We start from the raw sequence: 26963 nt of genomic DNA, 5'->3' as shown, positions 1-26963 counted from the left end.
CCGCTGAGCAGGGAGCCCGATGCGGGGCTCGATCCCAGGACCCTGAGATCATGACCTGAGCCGAAGGCAGAGGCCCAACCCCCTGAGCCACCCAGGCGCCCTTGAGTGCTGATTTCTTGAAGCAGCCCCCGGAAACTCCCAGGGCAAGGGTCTGAGAGACATCACAGTAGAAATAATCATGGATTTATTTATATGCCCCCTAGGTGCCAGACACCTCTCTAAGCAGTGCCCGAATATTAATTAGTTACAGCCTCAAAACCACCCGGCGAGGAAGGCGCCAGCGTTACCCTCCTCCCACGCAAGGCTGAGGACTCAGCTCCCTCCAGCTCTCCAGAAAGGTGTCCAAGGGCTCGCAGCCAGCTTACTTTCCGGAGAGCCAGAATCAAACCCAGGCCACCTGTGGGCTTTACCCTCCCTCCCACACTGCGTCTCTGCCTCCCAGGTTTTAGGATTGAGAAATTAGGATAATCCGCTTGTCACTTAACATGAGGAGGGGGTGACTCTAGAGAGAGTTGGGAGGCGCGTCAGTTAGGTTGGTTTTTATCTTGAGGGTAGAAATTGACTAGATGCTGGGATCTCGTGGAGGAGATTTCTGGGCTGGAGCTGTTAGGTTAGGTCGTACATGAAATGATGAATCTATGTGAGGGGCCCACGGGCGTACAGGAAGATGGAAAAGGACACAGAGGATGGAGCCCTGGGGCAGTGTAGTGAGAGGAAGTCCAAGACAGAGTGTGATCCCAGAGCCCAGTAGGAGCTGAATCCTGGAGTATTGGGTAGGGGTTGGGGATGATGGAGACCCCCTCTGCTAGTGGCCAGCACAGCAGGGGCCCTGCAGGAGCCCACACCCAGGGGAGGATGTCCTCCAGGGAAGGCTTTCCAGGTAAGGTGTTACCCGGGTGCAGTTTCAAGTACCAGAAGGTATTAACCCAGCACCAAGTGTCGCTGGCAAAGCAAAGAACGTGTGAAGACCCCAATTCCTGAAATGCCGAGGGGTGCACTGAACCACAGTCACCAGACATCTCCAGCACATATGCTGAGATGTGGGTCCAGGGTGCTGAGGAGGGTGGCGGTCACCCGATAACATACGATTCAGAGAGCCCCTCAGATAGTCAGGAGCAAGACCAGCACACCATACTACAGCCCCTGCCCCCATCCCCGTCTCCTCATAATGGTATCACTTCAGGTCTGAGGCCAGGAGCGGACATTGCTCACCCCTGACCTACACATGACAGGGGCCTAGGGAGGGTCAGGGCACAGGGCTATTGCTATGGATCGAATCTCGTGTCACCCTGAAGCTCCTATGTTGAAGGTCCTACCCCTCAGTGTTTGGAGGTGGGGCCTTTGGAAGCTAATTAGGGTACAGTGAGGTCATGAGGGTGGAGCCCATGGTGGGATTCATGCCCTTATCAGAGTCTCTCTCAATCTCTCTCTGCCAGTTGAGGAGACAACCAGAAGGCTGCCATCAGCAAACCAGGAAGCAGGACCCCTTCCTATGTCACGTCCACCAGCACCCCGATCGTGGACCTCCCGGCCTCTGGGACTGTGAGAAGTAGACGTTGGTTGAGTTAGCCACTCAGTCTGTGGTGTTTCACCAGAGCAGCCTGAAGAAATTAAGGCATGTGTGAATGCATTTTGTCAACTAGAAAATGCTGTGCCCGTGCTCATTACTCATTGCTGTGTGTGGGTCGGTCCCAGCTTGTAAATCGTCTCTGGTAAACATCCCCGTGCAGATAGATTTGGGGTCATTTCTGAGGCCTGTTCCCCATAGCACCATCGCCAGGACAGGGAGTGTGATCTCTCCTAGGGCTTTTGTGTTGGCTCATACTTTACGGCTCTGTCTGCCTGGGTTATCTCAACAGATGTCAAGTTGAAGGCTTGCAAAGTGGTTTGTCTTGTTTTCATTAGAAAAGTTATCCAAGGAAAAAGAAGAAAAGGTTGTGTGTGGCTCTTTTTTTTTTTTTTTTTTTTTTTTAATTCTTATCTTTCTTTCTCCTTTTTTTTTTTTTCCTTTCTTTCTTTCCCTATAATGTAAGTTCGTAGAATGAGAGCTGAATGTTCTGATTTGAGTGAGCCTCCTTTAGTAACATGAGGTACAAATGTGCTTGGGTGAGGATACGGGATGCTTGCAGTGCTTTTCTACTCATTTGGACCTAGGCCTCCCTGGCTTTGTCATATGCAGCAAAATCCTCAGCTTTTCAAGGCTTGCCTCCTGGCCTGGAAAATGGAAGGAAATACCTACTTCTTGCCATCGGTGTTTTGAGGAGCTCTTAAATGGGATATTTTATAAAGTTCTTAGCCTATTATTTGGCCCATGGTAAGATTACCATAATTATTTGTTGAGCTTTTAGACTGAACTCTGTGAAATCGGGATTTTTTTAGAGCAGACATCATCAAACAGCAAATAGCTTAGCTTAGTCTTTTATTTTTTTTTTTTTTTAAGATTTATTTATTTATTTGAGAGAGAGGGAGAGAGCATGTAAGACTCATGGAGGAAGGGCACCGGTAGAGGAAGGGGGAGAAGCAGACTCTGTGCTGAGCTCCATCTCCCAACCAGGAGATCATGAACTAAGCCAAACCAAGAGCCGAACACTTAACAAACTGAGCTACCCAGGCACCCCTTGTTACGTGTCTTATAATCACATCATTGCCGCATTCATCCACACTCCATCTGGCCTTTCTCTCTGGCTAGGTGTTTCCTTGGGGCTACATGAAGCCTTTCCAAGGATCCTGGGACCATCAGTCGAAGGTAGGCAGTTTCCACATCCTGACATCCCACTACACGCCTTCCTAACACCTTCCCAGCACCTGGCTTCCTGAGGACAGGCCCGTGCAGTTTTACAGGTGCCATTCATATTATAAAAAGAACCCTGAGTTTTCATGGGTCAAAATAGAACAACTAGGGGGTACCTGGGAGCTCAGTGGATTAAGCGTCTGACTCTTGGTTTCAGCTCAGGTCATAATCTTGAGGTTGTGAGATTGAGCCCCGAGTTGGGCTCTGCACTGGGCTTAAAATCTGCTTAAGATTCTCTCTCTCCCTCTCCCTTCGTCCCTCCCCTTCCATCCATGGGCCTGCATGCACTCTCTCTCTCTTAAAAAAAAAAAAAAAAAAGAAAAGAAACTGGGTCACTAAGTAGACAGCAACCTAAAGATCTTACTAACAAATGATATCAAACCTGACCCACCACCCAATGTAACAGTCAGACTCAGGAAGACAAGTGGCTTGGGTGGCCCATTATAGTCAACGGAATGCACAGAAGGAGAGGTCAAGACAATACATAGCTTAAAAATGCTTTAAAATACTATAGGGGCTCCTTGGTGGCTCAGTCAGTTAAGTGTCCAACTCTTGGTTTTGGCTCAGGTCAGGATCTCAGGGTCGTGAGATCGAGCCCTGTGTGAGGCTCTGTGCTCAGTGTGGAGTCCTCTCTCTCTTCCTCCTGGTGCTTCTCCCCTCCATGCATGCACACTCTCTTTCCCTATCTTAAATAGATTAAATTAACCTTAAAAAATTATAAATAACCAATGAGATTCAAATGATAGGCATTCTAGTTGCTTCCAGGTATTTTCTTTGGATACAACACTTCAAGCTCCTTCAAAACTGGGTGCTTCTCTGGGTGTTAGTCTGGGAGACGATGAAGGAAAAGACAAGGTAGCATTGGATTGACAATTGTTGCCAGATTTTAACCTGAATAAAGCTCACCTGTCAAAGGATAAGGAGGGAGGACAGAAAATAGAGAGAAGACATTTTTATTAAGTTTTAAACTTTAATTCGGGTATAGTTAACAGACAGTGTAATATTAGTCTCAGATATACAAGACAGTGATCAATACTTCCCTACAACGCCCTGTGCTCATCACAACAAATGCAGTCCTTAATCCTCAGCTCCTATGTAACCCATGTCCCCACCAACCCCATCCCTGGTAACCACTAGTGTGTTCTCTATAGCTACGAGTCTGTTTCTTTGATTTGTTTCCTTTTTTTCTTTTCTTAAATTCTACATAGAAGTGAAATCATCTGGTATTGTTTCTCTGACTTATTTCACTTAGCATTATATGCTCTAGCTCCATCCATGTCATTGCCAATGGCGATGGGTTTTTATGGTTGAATAATATCCCATTGTATATATATGCCACATCTTCTTTATCTATTCATCTATTTGGAGAGGAGACATTTTTAAAGGATGAATCACCATGGATTTAAAATTCATCCTGTAAATAGATGTCAACTTTTTTTTTTTTTAATTTATTTGACAGACAGAGATTACAAGTAGGCAGAGAGGCAGGCAGAGAGTGAGAGGGAAGCAGGCTCCCCACTGAGCAGAGAGCCTGATGCGGGGCTCGATCCCAGGACCCTGAGATCATGACCTGAGCTGAAGGCAGAGGCTTTAACCCACTGAGCCACCCAGCCGCCCCAATAGATGTCAATTTTTTAACCGCCTTCCCTCCCTTCCTCTTTCCTTCCTTCCTTCTTCTGTTCCTTCCCTTCCCTTCTGGAAATACTGAGTGCCAGCTATGTTTTAGGCACCACACAAGACAATGAGGAGAAGAAGCAGTGTTTGATAAACATGGTGCCTATTTCATGCCACTCATATTAGAGAGGTGGAAATAGCCCAAAATCCAGAATGGAGAAGACCTTTTATTTTAACTTAAGCCATTATGTGTTTGATATTAGCCAAGTTTCTTAATCAAACTGGGCTTAGTTTAAACTTTGTAATGGATAAAATAGCAATAGATTTCCCAATCCATTGCAGGAAGTTGTCTGGTTGAACAGCCATAAAATGATCTGAAATATAAGACGTCATAAGTGTCTGTGTCTTGTCTTACCAACTACCTTGACTTACCAAGACTTGCTTTCTCTCCTCTGGGTTTCCTAACAGTAGAGCAATCCCTAGAATTGAGGGAAGAGCCAAGATGCCCTACGGGGCATGGCTGGGAACTTTGGAACTATGTGAGGTAGGAGGAATGAAGACAGGGTACTGAAGGAAACCAAGATGCCCACTTGGAAAAACTGACTCAAATTTGTGCAATATTTCCTTAAATCCATACTCCCCAGCCCCTTTCAAAATCTAGGGTTAAACTCTTCTAAATTATAATGTTCCTGAACAGACAGTTGACATTGTGCTACTGTTTGGTTGTTTTCAGGCTATGAGGATCTTGATGGGACAGGAGCTCCTCCTCATGTCCTCCTCATCAGTGGAGGAGAAAAGCCTGTGAACAGGAGCTGGCTGGGCTGCCTGGAATGCAGAAGTGTGTCCTGTGTGGGGTTTTCTGTTGGTGTCCACACATGGCTACTTACATTTGGCCTGACTCCGTGGACACTGCCATTCCTGATGGTGGTGGTATGGGTGCGCTGGCTCCGGCCGAGTGGCTGGTGGTCAGCAGCCCAATGGAGCCTTTCTGCTGAAGACACTGGATTGTCTTTCCCTGCTTTACCTTCGGCCTTCAGCAAGCTCCTTCAGACTCCTGGCTTCATCTGGGTCACACTGTGCAGACTTGGGAAGGGTCTTTCTCCACCTCAGGAGGAGACAACATGTTCCCTGGTCAGGTCCAGAGTAGGAGGCTTCAGTGCAGTGGCCGGGAGAGGACAGCTGTGCCTGGAGTGCTGCTGCCTCATAGTGGTCTTTGGAACAGAGCAGTAGGGATGAGGCTTCTGGGCAGGAGGAGCACAGAGCTCTTTCTATCCTTAACACAGTGGGAATTTCTTTGTCTGTCTGTATGTTTCCTTTCCATTGGCCTAGAATGTCAGTCAGAGCAAGCTGGGACCTCTTCATACACACTGCTGAATCCATAGTGTACCGACTAGCATATGCACGATAAATATTTGTTGAATAAATGAAGAGCCAAGAAAGAGGGAGGGAGGGAGGATAATTACTTTTCTTTCCCTTCAGTCTAATTTTCCTGGAGTTACCAATTTTCTTGCCTTGTTTGCTTCCAGCCCGCTCCAACATGCATTGGTTGATGGCTGCGTTTATTACATAGGTTCTGTATAGGGATTACTCTTTGCTGTCATCTGGATATTCCCATTTCTTGTCTCTTGCCCTCTTTTTTCTTGATTGAATCGAAGGATCAGAGAAATGTGGCCCCTCGCTTGTTTTTGTCAATAAAGTTTGTTTGGGGCACAGCCACCCCCGTGCACTTGTGCGTTGTCTGTGAATGCTTTCAGGTCACAACAGTCAAGTTGAGCGTTGAGTGAGAGGCAATAGGGTCTCAAAGCCCAAGATATTTACTGCCTGGTCCTTAACAGACAAGCTTGCCAGACCTTTATTTACTCTGTCACTTTGTCAAACACATCTTCTCATGGCTTTCCAGAGTTTCCAGGAAGGAACAGAAAGACGTTTGAGACCCTGCAAGCTTAGGTTATTATTATTACCTTATTTTTTACTTTTAACTAGAATTTCTGCATTGGCAAGAGAGAAAATAATGGGCTGAAAATGAATTGCTCTCAAAAACTTGTAACAAACATTCTATTGAAGAAATTGTATAGCAAGTTTAGCAAATCCTAAGTGTAGGACTTGCTGTTTATTCACAAAATACTGACATATATGTGGCCCTCTCCACACCAAGATCTAGAACCTTACCAGTGACTCAGAAGTCATATTCTATCCCCTCCAAGTCATCTCTTCCCTCAAAGGTTACCTCTGTTCTGACCATATCACCATGTCCTCTTGCCTCTTATAGAGAGAAGTACTAATGGGATCATACAGTAAGTACATAATTCTTGGTCTTCATTCTCTCAATAAAACGTTTATTGTTTCCACCCAGGTTTTTGTGTTGGGTTGATTCTTTCCACTGTAGGAATTCAGCAGACTGTATTTTGCCATTCTAGTTTTGATGAACATTTGGGTTGTCTCCAGTTGGGGCTATAATGAACAGAGCTTTTATAAGCATCCTTGTACACATCTGTTAGTGTGTGATTTTTTTTGCATTTTGGCTGGATATATAACTAACACAGGAATTTCTGAGTGATAGGGCTGTGCTCTTACAAAGTCTTGGTTGCTGCTAAGTTGTTTTCCAAAAGGATTATTCTGATTTATATTTTCATCAGCAGTTAATGAGTGGTTTATTTACATTCTTCTAACACTAGGCATTGTCCTGGTTTAAAATTTTTTTTATTCATTCTGATGCATAGTTTTTTGGTGTGAAATTCTTTTTTTTTTTTTTTTTGTTATGTAGTCACCAAACAGTCCATCTTTAGTTTTTGATGAAGTGTTGAATGATTCATTATTTGCGTGGAACACCCAGTGTTCATCACAACACAGGCCCTCCTTAACAGCTCATGGTTTTATTTTGCATTTTCCCGCTAATCAAGAACGTGGCATCTCTTAGCAAATGCTATTAATCATTTGGATACCTTTTTTTGATGAAGAATCTGGATAAAACTTTGCCCATTTTTAATTGGGTTATTTATCTTTTTTTTTTTTTTTTTTTCTGATTTGTGGCAGTGCGTCTCAATGACATGTTTGTGGTAAACTAGTAGTCAAATGTGTGTCCATCAGTTTCTGGACTCTATTGTTCCACTGGTACACTTTTCTGTCTTTGCCTCCATATCATAATATTTGAATTAATGCAGCTTTATAAAAGTCTTGCTATCTGGTGGTATAAGTGCTCCAGATTTATTTTTCTTCTTCAAAACATGCCTTTCTTATTTACATCCTTTCACATTCCCACATGAATTTTGGAAACAGTTTATCGATTTTCACCAAAAAAGTTCACTGTGGTGTCAACTGAGATTTTATTGAATATATAGAACAATTTGAGGAGAACTGACTTCTGTTAGAATCTGCCTGTTTTCAAAGTGGTGCAGTCCATCTCCTTATTTGCAAAATCTGTATTTCCGAATTAGCCTACTTGCTAAAATGTATTGGTGGCCCCAAACAGATATGTATGGCACCTTCAAGGTCATTGCAAATGAGAGCATGGGGTGGAAAACTTGAGTTGTCTGATGAGCAAGTTCTCAGTGGGGATAGAGCAAGGGGACATTCCCTTCTTGTCTCAGCTCTCATAGTAAGGAAGCAGTCTTTTGGGTAGTTAACTTAGTACCACATTGTTTACATTTTTGTGCTTTTTTTGTGTGTGTGATTTTTCTTCTTAGAATGGCCCCATATGTAGTGCTAAGGTAATGCCTACTTTCCTAGGTGCAAAAGTCTTTGATGTGAGTTATGGAGAAACTATGTGTGTTAGAGAATCTCTGTTTAGGCATGTTTTAGTGCTGTTGGATGTGAGTTTGATGTTAGTGAATCAACAATATGTATTAAATCAGTTGTCTTTAAACAGAAACACACATAAACCAGGCTTTGTATTGATCAGTTGACCATAATGTTGTGACCAGAAGCTTGCAGGAGCCTAACCTTTTATGTTTCCTGGGAGCAATGGTCAGTATTCACTAATGCAGTACCTGCAAACTTTGTAGAACACACCTACTGTGTCAAACAAGAAACTACTACGTTTCCCCCTAAACTTGGTCTTCAGTTTTTCTTAGCACTCTTTAGTCTTTTCTGTGTAGAGATTTGCATATGTCTTGTTAGATTGGTTCCCACGTGGTTGATTTTTTTTTTTTTTAAAGTGGGCTCCATGCCCAACATCGGGCTTGAAGTCATGACCCTGAGGTTGACAGTCACATGCTTTCCCAACTGAGCCAGCCAGACTCCTCCCACCCCCAGGGTGGTTGACTTTTTGATGCAACTTAAAATTTCACTCTCTATTTCTTTGTTGCTAATATATAGGAAAACAATTCATTTTTGTGTATTGACATGATGTGCAGTGAACTTAATAATTTACTTACTAGTCCTAATAGTTTTTAGATAATTTTGGATTTCCCCCCATGTACTATTTTACTATTATATCATTTTATTATTTGTGAATAATTTCAGTGTTGCTTTTTTTTTTCAATTCATATAACTTTTTATTTTCCTTGCCTTTATCATACTGCCTAAGGCCTCTATAGAATATTAAATGTAAATGGGGGTAGCAGATATGATGCTTAATTTAAGTGCCCACCTTGATAGGTACCATACCCAGGTTTTGGTCAAATGCACTCAAGATGTTGCTGTCAAGGGCACTTTTTTTTGTTCCAAGGGAATTTTTAAAGGTGTGATTAACCCTTTAAACCAGTACACTTTGAGTAAAGTAGATCACCATCTGGAATGTGAGTGGTCCTCATCTAATCTGTTGGAAGACTTAAGGAGAAAAAAAACTGATGTCCCCTGAAGAAACAGAAATTCTGCCTTCAGAATCAGCTGCAACATGGTCTCTTCTCTGGGCCTCTGCTGGCCTTCGCTGCAGATCTCAGGCTTGCAAGCCCCACAGATCTTCTGAGCCAATTCTTTCATATAAATCTCTTTCTCTCAATTTTTCTCTCTCCATATATGTATTTGTAATTGAATATGATATTTAAATATGATGTCTTCTGTACGGTTTTTGTACACTGTGTATCAGATTTGTTTTTGTAAAAATTATGTTGCTTTTTTTAAAGATTTTATTTATTTATTTGACAGAGAGAAATCACAAGTAGATGGAGAGGCAGGCAGAGAGAGAGAGAGGGAAGCAGGCTCCCTGCTGAGCAGAGAGCCCAATGCGGGGCTCAATCCCAGGACCCTGAGATCATGACCTGAGCAGCGGCTTAAGCCACTGACCCACCCAGGCGCCCCAATTATGTTGCTTTTATAAAAATGATGGATGGTATTGAATATTAGCAAACACGTCTGTTTATCAGCTGTGATCCCACATGATTTTTCTCCTCTATCCTATTAAGGTGGTAAATTATAATGATTGATTTTCAAACCTGAAAGCTAGTTTGCATTCCTGGAAACTTACTCAAGATCTATTACTCTTTTAAATAAATTGGCAGTTTTCATATTTTACATCTTTGTTCACGAGAAGACTTGCCCATGTTGGTAATGTTGTTGTCTGGATTCATTATCAAAATGATAATGAAAATGAGTTATTTATTCATTCCTTTTCTGTTCTTTGTGAAAATCGCTGTTCATATTGCATCTTACTATTTTAAAGCTTGCAAAATCTTTGTTTTAGTATCCCTCTTAAATGGAGATACTAATAATTTGTACTTTCATTTTTCCCCAACAGTCTTGCTGGGAGTTATCAGTTATATTACACTTTGTTTTAGAGCTTTGGACTGCTATAACAAAATGCCACAGACTGGAAAGCTTATAAATAACAGAAAATTATTTATCATAGTTCTGGAGGTTGGACGTCTAATAGCAAGGTACCAGGAGATTTGGTGTGGGGCAAAAAAGGCCAGCTATCTTCTCACTGTGTCCTCAGAATGGCAGGAAGGATAAGCATATCTTTGAGTTTAATGTGCTCTTCTTTTTCTAACATCTTTAGATAGTGTCAGATTTTCAGTGGGACTACTTTTAGCTCTCCCTGCTTTTATTAGCCCTTTAAGATGATCAATTTCCCTTTAAAACTACACTAGCAGTATCCCACACATTTTAATATGTTATGTTTTATTACTGTTTACCTCCATATATTTTCTCATTTTCATTTTGATTTTTTCTTTGATCCATGGGATATGAAGAAGTATATTGCTGAATTGTGAAATGTTTGGGGATTTATCTGGTTCTTTTTCTATTTTTTTTATTTCTAGGGGAATTTGATTGCTCCGAGAATCTATGCTGTATGGCTTTAGTCTTCTAGGGCCTGGTGTATGGTTTATTTTATTTAACGTTTTATGTGTACTTGGAAAGAACATGTAATTTGCAATTCTGGGCTCTAATGCTTCATATATGTCAACAAATTAAGTTTGCCATAGAGATCCAGTACTAAGAGCTTCTGTGCCCTATTGATTTTTGTGTTCGCTTTTTCTATCAGTTACTGAGATGTTTTTACAATCTCCAATTATAGTTTTGAATTTGTTGATTTCTTCCTTCAGTCCTGTTAATTTTTGCCTTGTATATTTTGATGCTATTTTATGAGGTGCCTAAGGATTTAGGATGGTTATACATTTTAATTTTTTTTTAAGATTTTATTTATTTATTTGCCAGAGAGAGAGAGAGAGAGAGTACAGACAGGCAGAGCGGCAGCAGAGGCAGAGGGAGAAGCAGGCTCCCTGCTGAGCAAGGAGCCCGATGTGGGACTCGATCTCAGGGCGCTGGGATCATGACCTGAACCGAAGGCAGCTGCTTCACCAACTGAGCCACCCAGGCGTCCCGGTTCTACATTTTTAAAGTCCTTTTTCATGTCTTAATACTTATGTATTTAAGGCTATTGGTGTGAAATTAATATCGATACATCATATTTCTTTAACCAGCATTTGTACTACATATTTTTTTTTCTTTTTAAAATTTATTTAATTTAATTTTTTTTTAAATATTTTATTTATTTATTTGACAGAGAGAGATCACAAGCAGGCAGAGAGGCAGGCAGAGAGAGAGAGAGAGAGAGGAGGAGGAAGCAGGCTCCCTACTGAGCAGAGAGCCAGATGCGGGACTCCATCCCAGGACCCTGAGATCATGACCTGAGCCGAAGGCAGCGGCTTAACCCACTGAGCCACCCAGGCGCCCCTATTTAATTTAATTTTTAAAAATTCCAGTATAGACAATGTTATGTAGTAGTTTTAGGTATACAGTATAGTGATTCAACACTTCCACACATGTTCCAGTATAGACAACACATAGTGTTGTATAAGTTTTAGATGTACAAGATGTGATTCAACATGCCCATACATTACTCAGTGCTTATCACGACGAGAGCACTACCATGGTCTTTTGCTTGTAACCTCTCTGTATCCTTATAATGTAAGGTGTGTCTCCTGATACTTTCATACTTTTTAAAAAAAATCCAGTCTGACAAACTTATTATTTTATTTGTAGCAAGTATTCTACTTATTTTAAATGTAATCTCTAATTTGGATTTTAATCTGGATTTGGATTTTTGGATTTGGAATTTAATCTGTTATCTTACTATTTTTGTCTTATTCATAATTGCCTTCTTTTGAATTAATCATGTTTGTTTAGTTTATTTCTTCTCTCTTGTATTCTTGAATTCTATTACTCTACTTTTAGATGTTTTCATAGCTATTACAACATTGCATACTTACAGTCCACATTAATTTAGTACATTTAGGATTTTTTTTTAAGATTTTATTTATTTATTTGTCAGAGAGAGAGAGAGCGAGCACATGCAGACAGAATGGCAGGAAGAGACAGAGAGAAGCAGGCTCCCAGCTGAACAGGGAGCCCGATGTGGGACTCGATCCCAGGACACTGAGATCATGACCTGAGCTGAAAGCAGCCACTTAACCAAATGAGCCACCCAGGTGTCCCCATTTAGGATTTTTTGTACAAGAATCTTACATTTTAATCTACTTACTCCTTCTCCCTTTTTGTTTTACTATTGTTACCAGATATTTTATTTCTACTTAATATATTACTGGTAGCACTTGATAATAGAATATTCATTTACATCACCATCTCTAGTGGTAATGTTTTTTTTTTTCTTTCTGTATCATCATGATTCCACAGAGATTATTTCCTTCTGAATGAAAAATTCCTTTTAGTATTTCCTTTATTATGCATGGTTTTATGAGGTTTAAAATTGCTGGTAGAAAGTTATTTTCTTTCAGTACTTTTATAGATCTTATTATCTTCCAGTTTCCATAGAAACCATTGAAAATTCAGCTTTGGTTTTTTTCCCCCCTTTGAAGGTAATACGTCTATTTTTTTTCCTGGCTAGCTGAAAGATTTGGGGTGTTGTGGGGTGGTTTTGTTGTTGTTGTTGTTATCTTTTTTTTTTTTTTTGTCTAAGAGTTTGACCTTTACAATTTTTTTTTTTTAACTCTGATACACTTATATATAATTTTCTTTGTTTATCTTTATTTGGGAGTTTTAGAAATTCTTATTTCTGTGGTTTGATATCTTCTATCAGTTTGGGAAATTTATTGACCAATATCTCTTTAAACATGTCTGACACAATCTTCCTATTCTTTCCTCATGAGATTTCAATTATATATAAAATATATATTATGTATATTAATATATATCAATATATCATATAATCATATTATATATAATATATATCAGATATATATGATATATATATACACATCACCAATTTATTATGTATAAATCGTGTATATATATATATATATATATATATATATATATTCTATCTTTTATTTTTCTTATGTCCCAAACTAGGCTTTTCTACTAACCTATCTTCATTTAAGTGGCATTCTTTTCTGGGTTGAATTTTTATTTTTTTTATTTTTTTTTTGTATTTTTCAGTTTTAAAATTTTCATTTTAGTATAGTTCTGTGAAAACCTTCGTATTTCCTCTATTTTAGTAAACACAATCACAATTACTTTAAATTCCATGAGTTAGCTCAAATATTGGGATCACCTTTTTCCTAGTAATATTTAAATGACTAATAGATATTGTTTTTAAAAATTTGCTGAGGCTCTGGAAGCTGTTAACTTTTTCTAGGCACATTTTAATCTTTTTCTGGCTGGCAGATCATATATGAGCAAGTCACCTTGTAATAGGCTGGCCTATTTCCAGATTGCCCTTACTCTTAGGGTAGAACTCTTCTCGGGTCTTGTTTGAAATTCTTAAAAGCTGACCAGTGTTTTTTATCCTTGGCAGGCCCTAAAATCTGTTTTTTGGCTCCTTGGCACCAGGAGACCTTCAAATATTTTGATTTAGAAGCCATTGCTCTGATTTGATCTGTTTTTTTGTTCTGGGATGCATGCACAGCTTTGTAGTTATTAAATGCTTTTAGAGGAAATTGCATGTGGAATGTCAAACTCTTCTTTTTTATTTTCTTTTGCTTAGAAACTCACTTCCCTAAAGTCCAGGCTTCTTAATAGCCTTGAACATCAGTTCTCTTCTTCCCTGAAAAATGTGTCTGCGATAGGACATATTTTTGGTTTGGACTCTGCCTCTGTTCCCAAGCTATGAGGGAAAAGCTGTAGCAAATGAGGGCTCACCTTAATCTTTGTCCCCTCTTACAAAGATCCTGTGTTTGCAAATGATTCTGTTAAGGATTCTGTTGTTATTCTTCAGCTCATTCAACAGTTGCTTTTGTATTTTAAAAATTGTTCTTTATGGGATAGTCTAATCCAGGTATTTTATTATAGATAGAAGTGAATTCTAATGAATTCTAAGAAATTTGTTATTTTAGTCTCTGATGTTGCTGCTAAGAATCCAATGTCATTTTGATTCTTTACCCTTTGTAAGAAACATGTGTTGTTTATAGTGCTTTTCATCTTTTCTATATTCTAATATTATGTCTACCAATTCTTTTAATTTTTGAGAGAAGAATGATGAAACCTCTAGCTATGATCATGAATTTGTCTATTCCCCCCATCTGTTCTGTAATTTTTTTCTTTACAAATTTTAAAACTCTCTTATCAGGTGCAACTATATTTATGATTTCTATGTCTCCTTGATGACTTGATCCCCTATCACTATGAACTGACCCACTATCAAATAATGATGTTCCTTGGCTCTCATATTATTCCTAGTTCTAAAATATATCTTGTTGGATATAGTTTTCCTGTGATCAGTATTTGCATGGTATATCATTTTCCATCCCTTTTCTTTTAATAAATCCATGTCTTTATATTTAAACTATGTTTCTTATAAATAACATCTAATTAGCTCTTAATTTTTAATGCAATCTGACAATCTCTGATTTTTCTTGAACACAAAATTTGGGGTCATATCCTAGATTTACTGAATAGAAACTTTACATGATTCTGGGTTATGCTAAAGATCCAGAACCATTGCTTTAGATTTAGCAATATGGTTTTTTTATTTTAGCATGGTCTACCTATAAGTAATATGTGAGGTAAGACTTATGGCAGTATAGTCTATTACCCTTCTCCTATTCTTTATGCTAAATTATTAGAAATTTTACTCCGTATATGTTATAAATCTCAAGAGACTTTGCTATAATTTTTCCTTTAAACAGTCAATTGACTTTTAAATAAATTTTCCAAATTAGGGGAAAAAAGTGCTGATATGAGAAAAAGAAATTTCTAGCACTCTTTCTTTGTTAGAGCTATTGTCCCATCCAGTATCATTTTCTTTCTGCCTGGGGAAGCCCTTTAAAAGCAGAGTAAGTCTGCTAGTGAACAAATTTTCTCAGATGTTATTTGTCTGCAAAAGTCTAAATTTCACCTTTGATTTGTAACTATATTTTCACGAAGCGTTCTAGTGTTCTAGAACAATGGGACTGATTTTCCTTGAAGCATTTTAAGGTTGCTATTACATCATCTGACTTGCATAGTTTCTGACAAGAAGTTTGTAATAATTCTTCTTTTTTCTATATATGTTTCCTTTTATTTCCCTGGATGCTTTTAAGATTTTTATGTCAATGGTTTTATCAATTTAACCATACTGTACTTTGTGTGAGTGAGAGTGTGTGTATGTGTGTGTGTGTGTGCACGCATATAAGTATATGTCTATCCAGTTTTGGGTTGGTTGAATTTTTTGGATCTACAGTATATAGTTTTCATCAAATTTGAAAAAGCTTGGGCATTATTTCTTCAAATATGTTTATGCTCCTTTCTTTCTCCTCTCTCTTTCTGAAACTCCAGTGACACATATGTTAGGTCATTGGCCATTGTTCCACAGGTCACTGAAGCTTTTTTTGCCCCTTCTTCTCTTCTGTCCTCTTTTCTTAGTTTCAATAGTTTCCATCGTTATTCAAGTTCACTGATATTTATTTCTTATGTCTTTGGTGTTTGATTTACTTTTAATCTCACCTAGTGATTTATTTTTACTCTATTTTTTTTCTATAGACGTTCCATTTGGTTCTTTCTTATGTCTTTTTTTCTTTCTTAATTATGTTCATGTTTTCCTTTATATCTTTGAGAGTATTTTTAAAGTTTACAATAGCTATTTCAAGGTTCTTATCTACTAATTTCACAAATTTTTGGTAATTTCTGGTTCTGTTTCTACTAGCTGTTATATTCCATGTTTTTCCGCTCTTCATGTATCTAGTAATTTTTTTCATTAGATTCTGGACATCTGAATATTTGTACCACTTCTAAGTCCTGAAACTTTCAGAATCACTGCTAAATGTTCCATGTATTCATCAAGATTTTTCTATCCTGGCTGATGAAAACAGAACACTGTGCGAATTCTGGGGATTATTTGGTTTATATTTACCTAGTTCTTTTTTCAGTAGTTGTTCAATGCCTAGCCTCCTGAAGTTTATGCATACTTTAATTTGTATTAAGTCAAACACTTAAGGGGAGTACTTAACTCTGAGTTACTGAAATTTTCCTCCGTTTAACTTATTTCTTTCTTATACTCTGCCTGCAAATTGTAGCTGCTTTGGCCTGCCTGAACTTGGATTTGTTTCTGCTACTCAATTAGACTGCCAGGCACTGTTTCATGTCTGTCTCTGTGAGCTATTGTTAAATATTTCCACCACAGTGAAAAACAAGATTATGAGAAGATTAACCTTCTTTCTTCTCCACTGCTCAGGAAAGACAGTTCTGTGCTTTTTGCTATCCAATATCCAGAAAACAATCTAATACATTTTACCTGGTTTTCTAGTTGTGTATAACAGGAGAGTAATCAGGTACTCCTTTATGTGATGAAGTAGAAACCATAATATATCTTTGCTGCTGTTAATGAATGGATACTATTTGTTAATATGACTTAAAGCCCTTTAAAAACCTACCACCAATGTATTCCCAGTTCATTGTTCTAGGGCAATATCATTCTAGGCTTAAATTTGCTGTGAGAATTAGAATACATCTTTGACCTAGGATTTCTGGGAAGCAGTTCTGAGATTCACTCTGAGTCTGTGGGGTTATGACATGCAATTATTTCTAAAGCAATTACTGTAGCTAATACCTTGTGTGATTCAGGCTGGTTACGTGCTCTACTCCTTGTGAGGATTCAGCCTTTTCTAGAGCACAGGAATGGAAGTTCTGCTGAGGAGGCAAAGAACAACTATCCATCGCCCATAGTGAAGGGCCATCAAGGCACCTCTAGCAGCTCAACGAGAATTAATGTAGTGAGTCTCTTGTCTTCTATACATCTGTTTTCTCATCTACAAAATAATGGCAACAACCTGTTGATTCCTAGAGTTTCAAACTCTTAATTTTCACAGTTAAAATCCTTGGTCAGAACCCTCTGCGACTTTCTCCTGTGTTCTTGAAATTCCAATACAGCCATGAAGTCCTGCATGTGTGAATTCTACTTTTCTACTTCCAGCAACAGCCCTCTCAACCATTTTTTTTTTTTTTTTTTTTAATCAGGACAGCTTTTTCCCTGTTCACTGAATTTCTCTGTTCACTGGTATCTCATGGGAATTTCCAAGACATAATTAGCCTCTCACTTCAGGGTCCTATGTATACTTCCCCTATGTCCTCTGAAGACCCTTCTTCCTTCACCTCTTTACCTGTCTCAGTAGGGTCAGATTTCAGGTGAAGTGTCATTTGTTCCAAAAACCTTACTGAAACCCCAATCCTGGCTATGGGTTCCTCTGAAGACCTATAATTGCCTCCTAAACTTGAAGTTAATATTTTTTTGCGGCTTTCGGGTTTAAATAAAAATTTAATTTTCAGGTGCAAGACTGTAAGCTTCATGAAGGAATGAATCTGTGTGTTTTGCTCACTACAGTATAACGAGGACCTGACAGAGCTTACTGTGCGTCCTGGATGTTTGATGGATATTTAACTCCTGAATGGATTACTGAAGCAGCAGATGTGTAGTACAGGCAGCTTGTCCCCTTCACCACACAGATACTGCTGGTCCCAGTTCCAGTGGTATTTAATAACTGTGTGACTTGGGTGAATTACTTAGCTCCTCTGTGCCTCTGTTTCCTTGCCTGAGTGGGAATAATAAGCAGACTTACTCACATGGTTGCTGTGGGTATTAAGTGTCTAAAGACTGAGAACAGTGTCTAAAGGCTGCATGTCATCTACTGTAACCAGTTGGCTTAGGCCCCTACACACAGTGGCCCAATTGGGGACTGAGAAGCCATAAAGAACCCTGCTGGCCTCTGTTGTCTCATGGCTCTAGCTTCATGTTTCATACAATGACACATGACATGTGAAGGTCCTTCAGTTCAGTGGTGGTCTGAGTGGGTCTAGACCCTCAAACCTGACTTTTGTTTTACCCTCAAGCTTATCACGGAGCTGGGACTACGAACTAGAATGCATATTGTCTCTGCCTCTAGGCTGAGATAGTGGACAGATAGGTGAATGGGCCTCTCCTCTCCACTCACTCTTGTTCCTGGACTAGTGGTTGAACCCTTGTGTCCTCAGGGATGCTGGAGGCCTGCCCCAGTGGCTACATCACTTTACTTGGCAAAAGGCCCTCTCCAACATTTTTTAAGTGTTAAAGATACTTGAATTTCCACCTCTTCTTAATGTGCTAAATAGCAAGGATATAATTAGTAATTTCCCAACTCCATATGGCCCCTTTAATTTTGACAATGCATTCATCCTTTCACACATGCTCAGTAACCTGATCGTTTCAGCCTTTCTCATCCACTTCCTAATTATTAAGGAGGATCGTCATGATTTGACGGGAATATCTGACTTTATCTGTCTTGTTGCTAACCACTGCCAGAAGTTTCTAGTTCTCACTGAATTGCATGACTCAAAGGTGGATATTTGATAATACAATCATTTAATTACAGTCACCTTAAAATATTCACTTCAAAATATTGCTCAGGCCACGTTTTGGTAGCAATTGTTAATACAAATCCACTTTGGAGAAAGATGCAAGTACAAATTACAGAACGTCAGATGCAATTTGATTTTGAAAGGCTTTTATTTATTTATTTATTTTTAGCATTATAAATAATGGAGGTGCTAAGGATGGCTCAGCATATTCAATGGGTTATCATTAGATTCCAAAGTTTGTGGTTTTTAAAAGCAGCATCTGCCTGCTGTCTGCCGGGATTTCAAGGGGACGGAAGCACTTAAAAGCGGTGCTTTCTTGCATTCTCTCTCCGTCTGCCTCCTTCCCACCCTCTCTTTCTGCCTACTTTGGACTGAGTTTCTCCGTCCATACAGTTGACGTCAGAACTCAAGTTGCTGGGATGGTTCAGTTCTTAACGATCTGTCAAGGGAGAGGGGACACATGAGAAAATAGACCCAAGAAAATACGATGAGTGACAGAGGCCAGTATAGGGTGCTGTAGAGCAGAAGAGGGCACTCGCCTCTGTGGGGAGAGTCGGAAAGGCTTCCTCGGTTTGGGGGGATTCGCCTGAGCCACAGGCAAGGGTCAAGTCTGCATGTTCAGGTGAGAGGCACTTCACCCACTCATACCAAATTTCCAGGACCTCAAAACATCTGCAGATAGTCATAGCCATGCAGGACTCATGTGATTGAAAGAAAACCAAGTATTAGAGATACCACCTGGTTCCCCCTCCCCCATCTGTCTCTAATTTGCAAAGTAATATACAAAGTTTGGTCTGTGATTCCAGCAAGACCCCTCCATATCCTCTTTCCTCCTTAAGTGTCTTCCTGCTTTTTTTCTCTTTACACCCCCCAAATCCACTTGCACTGTCCCTGGACCTCTATCGAACCAGCTCTTAAGAACAGCTCAGGCCAAGGGCTTCTTACTCATGTGTAAATGACAGGTAAGAATCAGTCCCTTTCAGGTGTATTGTCAGGGGGTAGCCAGACAAAAGCATCTCTGTTTATGTGAGCAACATAGCAAAAGTCTGGCGAGATCTTCGTGATCAAGGGGGAAAGAGCTCACAGATACTCCCACCATGCTGAGGCCTTGAAATCCCCTGCACGGATAGCAGAAGACCCCAGAGGAGCAGTGGCAGTAAAACGTAATGAAATCCCAAGTCTAGAACAAATGATATCAGAGCAATTATTTATATTTTGGGGTGGGAGCAGTGGATTGTGCAAAGTTGGGGTCTATCTGAATCATGGGGAAATCTATTGGGCAGGATAATGAGGAATGTTTCATTCCTACAAGGCGGAGCACAGAAGTCAGCCCACAAGAGGCCCAAGAACTGAACCCCTGTTTCTGGGAGCTTTTATTCCAGTGTTCATCACCGTGATTTCTATCTTTTTTGTTTGTCTGATTCCAGCAACATGGTCCAAGCCATTGCTTGATTACAGATAGTGTCGACAATTTCAGTATCATCTTTTTTTTTTGTTTTTCTTGTTGGCAGATAATTTCTTTCAAAAGCAAAAATAAGGGGCACCTGGGTGGCTCAGTGGGCTAAAGCCTCTCCCTTCGGCTCAGGTCATGATCCCAAGGTCCTGGGATTGAGCCCTGCATTGGGCTATCAAGCCCCGCATCGGGCTCTCTGCTCAGCAGGGAGCCTGCTTCCTCCTCTCTCTCTGCCTGCCTCTCTGCCTACTTGTGATCTCTGCCTGTCAAATAAATAAAATCTTTAAAAAAATAAATAAATAAAAGCAAAAACAAAAAAGGGATAACATGCACCTGGGGATGGGTGTCCAGAAGCAAAGTTTCATTCTAAGTTTTGGGATTTGATTGAACTTCCCTTTTACCTTGATTTCTTTTTTATCATGTTGTATGTTACTACCCCAGTGTTTATCTCATAACTGGAAGTTTGCGCTCTTTGATTCGTGCGATTCCCTGTCCCCATCCTCCACCTCTGATAATCACAAATCTACTCTGTCTTTCTGTTTTTGTTTTTTTTCTTTTTTTACGATTCCACCTTTATATTGTGAGATCATACAGCATATATGAGATCATATTGCGTCTGTCTTTCCCTGCCTGACTTATTTCACCTAACATATTGTCTCTAAGGTCCATCCATGTTGTCACAAACAGCAGGATTTCCTTCTTTTTTATGACTGAATAATGTTATTTTTAAATACTATCTTAAATCTATTTCTATATCTATTCATGTATAGAGATATCCCACGTCTCTTTATCCATTCACCTCCTGATGCACACTTAGGGTGTCCCCATGTCTTGACTCTTACCAACAATGTTGCAATGAATACGGGAGTGCAAATATGTCTTTGACATAGTGATTTCATTTCCTTTGGATAAAAACCCAAAAATAGGACGACTGAATTATATGGTAGTTTTACTGTTAACTTTTTGAGGACCTCCGTAGTTTTCCAGAGTGGCTGCAGCAGTTTGCATTCCCACCCACAGCGCAGGAGGACTCCCCTTTCTCTGCATCTTCACCAACACCTGTTGTTTCTTGTGTTGATTTTGGCCATTCAGACAGGTGTCAGGTGGTATCTCACTGTGTTGTTGTTGTTGTTAAGATTTTATTTACTTGACAGAGAGAGAGCACAAGTAAGCAGAGACGCAAGCAGAGAGAGAGGGGGAAGCAGGCTCCCTGCTGAGCAGAGAGCCCAACGTGGGGCTCGATCCCAGGACCCTGGGATCATGACCTGAGCCGCAGGCAGATGCTTAACCCACTGAGCCACACAGATGCCCCCTCACTGTGGTTGTGATTTGCATTTCCCTGATGATGAGTGAGGTTGAGTGTCTTTTCATATGTTTTGGCCATTTGGATGTTTTCTTTGGAGAAATGTCTGTTCATGTTGTCTGCCTATTTTTTAAATGGGATTATTTGCTTTTTGTGTGTGCTATTCAGTTATATGAGTTCTTTATGTCTTTTGAACAGTAACCCAATTTGGGTTCTCATTTTTAAAGAAATGATTGCCCACCCCATTTCAGAAAACAAATAAATGAATCTCTGTTTCTCACTTAGAAAGAAAAAAATGTGAAGCCTGAGAGAAGTAAGGTTGCCCCACAGATACTTGTCCCCCAGAAACTAGGAGGAAGGAAGTCTACCACAGAATCTGCATGATGCATTTTAGAATAAAACACAAAGCCATTTTTTAGAAGATAATCTTTTAATTAAAAACAAAAACAATCTTTAGAGCTTCATTTATGAAAATGGGTCCCTTCGCAGCAAGGACAGCCACGACTGAAGCTCTGTTCTTCCAGCACGCGCCCATGTCGGTGCCTGGGGAAGCACCCCTGCCCAGCCCGGGTGGCTGGGTTCTGTCCCCGGATGGGCTGAGATCAAATCCCATCACTTGGAATGCTCATTTGTTCATGTTATAAGCATTAGGTGCTGTAAGCGTCAGTGCTCGTGTACAACTGAAAATAGTTTTCCCAGCTGCCTGTCCCCGGAGTCCTGCAGAGCAGCTGCTGTCCACGACCACAGAAATGAAATACGACTGTGTGGGGACATGTCAGCCGGAGGCTAACAGCTGTGAGCCCCATGAGTGTCTCGACCCAGGATGTGGTCAAGGCCAAGGGGAGGCCTTGTCTAGAAGCCCTGGAGCAAGGCCAGCTGGCCTGGGGGTCTGCATGCGGGCCTTTTCCCTGACACCCACTACGGATGTGTCTCTGATGGAACCACAAGGACAAGGCATGGAGACCCCGGGGGGTCCACAGGGCCTCAGCACTAAGCATGTCTTGGGTGTGCCCACTACGCACCACGTCTCCAAAACACTGTGTGGGAATCACACCATTATAGAGGAAAGGGGGTCTAATAATTGTTGATGAACTTACCGTTTATAAAGAAAACGTTTTTTTTTAAATCACCCTGAACATGCCTTCCATCAATCTGATCTGTAGGTTTGGTCACAGGGAACGGGTATAAGGGCGGCTGGTAGGAGACTCAAAATCTCCTGTCTGTCTGTCACTCCCGTCTCACCTGTCTGTCTGTCACTCCCGTCTCTCCTGTCTGTCTGTCACTCCCGTCTCACCTGTCTGTCTGTCACTCCCGTCTCACCTGTCTGTCTGTCACTCCCGTCTCACCTGTCTGTCTGTCACTCCCGTCTCTCCTGTCTGTCTGTCACTCCCGTCTCTCCTGTCTGTCTGTCACTCCCGTCTCACCTGTCTGGCTGTCACTCCCGTCTCACCTGTCTGTCTGTCACTCCCGTCTCTCCTGTCTGTCTGTCACTCCCGTCTCACCTGTCTGTCTGTCACTCCCGTCTCACCTGTCTGTCTGTCACTCCCGTCTCTCCTGTCTGTCTGTCACTCCCGTCTCACCTGTCTGTCACTCCTGTCTCACCTGCGCTGTTTGGAGAGGGAGCAGGGCTGGGCCTTCGGGGCTCCGTCTGTGCAGGTGTGAGGCACGGCCCTGGTAAGGGAGGCCTTGTGGGACCGCAGTGATCGAAGGGCCCTTTCTTGGGGGCAGGAGCTGGAAGGGCCTGTCAGGGCTCTCCCGCCCTTGTGAGCTTCAGCTGGGAATCATGTGAGAGAATTTCGTACATGGAAAACCTGCTGATCCCCGACTCCCCATGCCGCCCGATTTCAGGATTCTTTGGCCTCTTTCCCCTTGTTATTTTATGAACAGCACACCTCCAGATTAGACACTAAATAGCAAAGACACGAAATGTTTGGCTGCTATTTTATTTTCGAGCAAGTCACAGCTACATACTCAGCAGCTGTGGGCTTGGGTGCACACAGGATGGGGAGAAGGTCAGAACTTCGGAGGTCCCAGCTCCCCACCGCACGCAGAGGGACCCATGCACGTCTGCCCCTTCCAGCTGTGTTGTGCTCGGACTCTTGGATTCTTCAACACTTCTGCTTCGGTGACAGGCCCCCACATCCCTCTTCCCAGATGCCACAAGAGCATGGCGGGATGGTCCTGGGCCACAGGGAGATGCACAGGGCATGGTGCTGGGGAGACTGAACCTCAGCCCTAGTCCTTCCCTGCACTCACGGACTTTGAAGCATGGATCTAAGCACTGGAAACTTCTCTGCGGTCAGAGAAGGAGAAATGAACTACAACACCTTGGTCCACAGTGGCTTGGTGTTGTGCAAAGGTGTTGGGGGGGAGGGTTGAGCCCCTGCCCTGGGTTTGCCACACGCAGCTTCTCCTTCAGGTGGGCAGGATTTTGTGATGTTTAAATGAGAGGATATGAGCATGTGCGGACTTTTGGCCAAAGAACTGGCAAGTGAAAGTGTTAGCTTGCTGTTGGCTCCTATACATTCATTCATTCAGTAAATTTAGGGGCTCATTCTGTGTCAGGCACCGGCAGTGCAGTGAATGAACAGGATAGTTTCCCAGCTGTTATGGGGGACCAAGTGGGCCCGTGAAACATTTTGGTTAGTGAGTAGAACCATGGGGGCACAATGCAGGTTGATAGAACAGAGTGGCTGGATTGGGGCGGGTGTCCATCTACATAGTGGGGAGAGGCCTGGGGAGTGGCCCCTTGCCCACCCGCATCTGGCTTCCAGAAAGGGGCGGGAGAACTTCTGAGGGGCCCTCGGGCTGAGCAGTGAGCACAGCCCGGCGGACATTCCAGCATTTTCCCAAGGCTTCCAGGACGTGGAGCCCTCGAGCACACTCGGTATTCCTGATGGGAATTTCACTACTGAGGGCGAACCACGAAGACCTGGAAGTGGCTAGGAAATTGTGTTTAGAAGTGGTCTCAAGCCCATTCTCCATCCTCCTAAATATCAAAGGAGCTGCCTGGGAGCTTCAGCTCAAACTAGCCAGAGCTGTTGTTTTCTTCCCCCCTTTTAAAAAAAATTTGGTAACACACAGTATTGATACAAAATTACTAAAATAAATATATTCTTAGAGGAAAAAAAGGTATAATGTAGAAAAATGTGGGCACTAAAATTTCAGTTTCAAAAAGACTTGAGGGCCCAGGAGAGAGGGAACAAGGAAAACATGATAAGGTCCTTATGTTGCTTATAGGGCCAAGAAGCAATGAATGCTGACTGATTCTCAGTGTTGATCAAAGAGTATAATCAATACGTTGGTTAAAAATGTGAGACATAAGCATGGAACAGGAGACAAAACTCTCACGTTTGGTTAGAAATCACATTGATGAGGTGCTCTTCATGGGACACCAGAATTCCATCATACGGAGAAGATGGTAATTGGGGGTGGGCGAAGATATAAGAGCCAACATCAAAAAGTCAAGCATGAAGAGTCACACAACCCTGAAAAATAGGATTCAAGCCAAAAAACATCATGTGGGACAAAGTGGCATTTTTTTGGTATTGTTGAAATAGCTATCTCCCCAAATTATAGAAGTTCAGGCTCCAAGACAATGGCATTGAAATCTAGGTAGTAAAGAAATCACGAGACATAAAATTAAGTGCGGTGATAGACTCTTCAATATTATATCCACACTGCACATAGCTCCAGAATGTGATACGACAGTGGAAAATGTACCCATGAAAAATCTATGGAAACGTACCATGTCCTGGGCCAAGAAAATCTCAAAGGTTTCCGAAGACAGAAATCAAAACAGCCGCATTCTCCAACAACGGAGCCATAAAGCTAGAAATTAAGACATAAAAGGAAAGCAAATAAACAAAATCTATGCACTTGCCATTTTAAGAGCAGCATTCTGAAAATTTCATATAATAAAGAGCAAATAAAGTGGCTTCGTGAACCATGTAGAAGCAACAGCGAAGCATTATGTGTATAAATGTGAAAATACAAGCGATGGGCCCAGGTTGGGCAGGAAAATTTGTATAGTCATATTTATCCTAAAGTATAGAAGACTGAGGACAAGTTAGCTAATTATTACAGGAAGCCGTAAAAGGAACAAAGAAGAGCAAAGTCAAAAGAAGTACATATGTAATGAAATTGAACTGTAAAAACAGAGCAGACTTGATAGAGAGAATCGTAAGCATGTTCCTGGAAAGCACGATAAAATAGAAAAGTGCTTGGCAAGTCTCCCAGTAACACTGAAGGAAGGAAGGAAGGAAAGAGAAGGAGGAAGCGGAAGGGAGACAGAGAGGGAGGGAAGGAAGGAAAGAGGCGCACATGGGCAGAGGGAGAGGGGTGGAGGGAGGGGCAGAACTGATGAGGGAGCAGGAGGCTGGCTGAGGACAAAGCAAGAGCTGGCGCCTTGCACCCCCCCCCCCTTCATCCGCTCCCCTCCATAGGTGTAGCATTGCTCAGGCACCCCTGACTGCCATAAAACGATAAATAGTTAACTTGCTGAGATCACAATCCTGCAAGACAGGAGTCTCCCTTGGTTTGCAAATGTCCTTGAGATTACAAAAAAGAAGTTACCTTATCAATAGCCCAATTTCCAAAGACACAGAACTCAGTTCCTCAAGCCTAATGTCACCCTCCCCTCCATAAAAACCGAAGGAGGTGGAAGTAGAAGGAAAAGTAAATAAAGTTAAATTTCTTCTAAACCTAAATCTCATTAACAAGGATGCTTGATAGCAGGAATGTAACATTCCACCAGACTCCCAATTGTCTTTACTTGATAGCAACTAAGCCTTCAATATCCTGATAGTATTCTTTGCCCCAATAGCCCTTCTGGACACCCCTTTGTCCTCACCTACCCAACTCCTGCGTATATAACCAGCCACCCCTCACAACCCGGGGCAGCCGCATCTCCGCCTGCCCACGGGCCCTGTCCCCGTGCTCTAATAAATCACCTTTTGCACCAACGACGTCTTAAGAATTCTTTCTTTAGTCGTCGGCTCCGAACCTCCTCACCCCACCGAACCTGACTTAGGTTTTGGGACTTCATCAGAACCACGGGTGAGAAAGGTGTAAGAATGGAGTTTTAGTTCCAACAGCCTGTGCAGATGCAGACCGTCCTCAGGACTGGTTGTGTGGACTGGATACTGGGAGGACCCTTGTCTGGCAGGGAGAAAGGGAAGAGGCCGTGTGTTCATGATGACCCACTAAAAGACACAGCCCATTCCGTGGCAGACACAGACGCAATGTACAAAAAGGAACCTCAGACGCTCCTTTCCATGAACCTGAGAAAGAGAAAAAGACTGAGCTCTGCAAAGCTGTGCAGTGTGGAGCAGGGCTGAAGGGGATGGAGGGCGTGCTGCTCCCTAAGTTTGCAAGACGACATCAGCCCAGGCTCCGACCGGGACTCGGGATCGCTCCACCAGAGCTGTCTAAAGTGAGTTCCTGTTTTATCAAAGGAGCACGAAAACCCTGCTGCATGCTACCTTATTATTGCTTCTCCAGAGGCCCTTGAAAAATGGAGCCATGTTTGGTCGTCACTCTGACCAGAGTACCTTCCGGCCTGTAAGCAGACCGGGTAGTGATTCTAGACCTCCAGGCAC

The 26963-nt window shown here is 41.7% G+C and overlaps 1 long non-coding RNA gene across 1 annotated transcript; it reads right to left on the bottom strand.

Annotated features, from left to right (window-relative positions):
• Nucleotides 1–24575: 24575 nt before the first annotated feature.
• LOC131830365 (uncharacterized) lies at nt 24576–26510 on the bottom strand. The gene is made up of 3 exons (XR_009353128.1): nt 26316–26510; nt 25112–25194; nt 24576–24851 (listed from the first exon to the last, which is right to left on the bottom strand). It is a non-coding gene; the product is annotated as an uncharacterized LOC131830365 (long non-coding RNA).
• Nucleotides 26511–26963: the final 453 nt, after the last annotated feature.

Source organism: Mustela lutreola, chromosome 4 (genome assembly GCF_030435805.1).
Source record: "Mustela lutreola isolate mMusLut2 chromosome 4, mMusLut2.pri, whole genome shotgun sequence".
Classification (NCBI taxonomy): domain Eukaryota; kingdom Metazoa; phylum Chordata; class Mammalia; order Carnivora; family Mustelidae; genus Mustela; species Mustela lutreola.
The sequence above is the reverse complement of the archived record's forward strand: the minus strand, read 5'-3'. Positions and strand labels throughout refer to the sequence as shown.